The sequence below is a fragment of the Carlito syrichta genome, unplaced genomic scaffold (assembly GCF_000164805.1).
Source record: "Carlito syrichta isolate Samal-C Ts95f unplaced genomic scaffold, Tarsius_syrichta-2.0.1 Scaffold142869, whole genome shotgun sequence".
In the NCBI taxonomy this organism is placed as follows: Eukaryota; Metazoa; Chordata; class Mammalia; order Primates; family Tarsiidae; genus Carlito; species Carlito syrichta.
In genome coordinates, this window is record NW_007086965.1 from 5,091 (window position 1) to 6,780 (window position 1,690).

The window sequence follows — 1,690 nt, forward strand, 5'->3', positions numbered from 1 at the left end:
CTCAGCCTTCCGAGTAGCCGGAATTACAGGCATGTGCTACCACGCCCAGCTGATTTTTTGTAGAGATGAGGTCTCGCTGCCCTGGCGGGTCTCTAATCCGTGGGCTCAGGCAATCCACTCACCTCAGCCTCCCAAAGTGCGGGATTACAGGCTGAGCCACCGAGCCTGGCTCATAGATACACGCTTTCAAGGAGAAACACTGGATAGTCTTCAAGTGTAAAGCAGATTGCTAGTCTAGGGAGTCAGGAAAGGCTTCCTAGAGGATAAGACAGAAGAGGAACTGAGCACATAATGACTGAAATAGAGAGCCAACAGGAGAGGGCCGAATGAGTGAGAGGAGGAAGTCTTGTTAAAGAGGGCCCGGACTGGGCAACCTCCTCCGGTCCCCTTCTGCTCTGGGAGCTTTGCTGGTCACTCAATAAATCCTGAGTTCTCAAAAATCAAACAAACAAAAAGGCCAGGATTTGGGTTCTTCACCATTTGATGATTTTAAACTGAGACAGATATGTTCAGATTTAGACTTCATTTAGCAAGAATGAATTGGAAGCATCAAGAATTAATCAGCCAGGCTAGGCGGCTCAGCCTGTAATCCCGCGCCTTGGGAGGCTGAGGTGAGTGGATTGCCTGAGCCCGCGGGTTCAAGACCCGCCTGGGCAACTTGGCGAGACCTCATCTCTACAATAAAAAGAAAAAAAAAATTAGCTGGGTGTGGTAGCACGCGCCTGTAATTCCGGCTACTCTGAAGGCTGAGGTGGAAGGATCGCCAGAGCCCGGCGGGTCGAGGCTGCAGTGGCCGGGAGCGGCCACTGGACTCCAGTCTGGGCGACAGAGTAAGACTCCAACTCAAAAAACAAAACAATACAAAGAATTAATCCCATCTCCACTTCCTCCTTCCAGTAGCTTAGAATCCTCACCTTTTGGAGTAGTATAGGTTCATTCATTCATCACGCTCTGATAAATATTGATTTCTTATTATGTACTGTTATGTTTCAAGCATTGCCCTGGGGGTTAAAGGGGGAACAAGAGCAAACAGATCAGCCTTGGTCCTTAAGGTCTGGAGCACGTAGTCTAGGGTCAAAGGAGAGCTAGTCAGCTGGAAAGGTAACAACAGCCATAGGAAGCCTTGAAAAGTGCCTTGGACCGAACCGACCACTTTCGAAATGCCCGAGCCGAGGCACATCTCCAAAACCCAATGAACTGATGTATTTCTACCTTTGTAAAATGGAAACCTACCTTGCCCGAATGTTGCAAGAATCGAAGACAACTACGCACAGCGCTTGACATCCAGTGGGTCCTCAGTAAGGAGACTAAAGAGGCAGCAAGGCTACGGTTATTTCTGGAAGAGGTGACCGGGGGTTGTCACACGTGAGGCGAGTGTCCGGTGATAACGTCTAGGAAAGCCCTTGCTGCGCAAAGGGGCAGCCGACCGCTCCGGCCACTCACCGAGTCTAGAGGTTTCCCAGGAACCCCGGCTTCGGGTACTTCCCGGATGCCCCGTACGAGACCCCGCCCAGGGCTGCGGCCGCCTCCACCTACCGCAGGTGAGGCGAATGCACCGCGCGACGTCCCCCACAGCAGCAACCGAGGACACAGCGAAGCCGCGACGCCCCTGACGCATGCGCAGCGCGCACGCACGCATGCGGCGAGTCCCTCACCGCCCACCCCGGAGGCGGGGCCTGAGGCCTGGGCT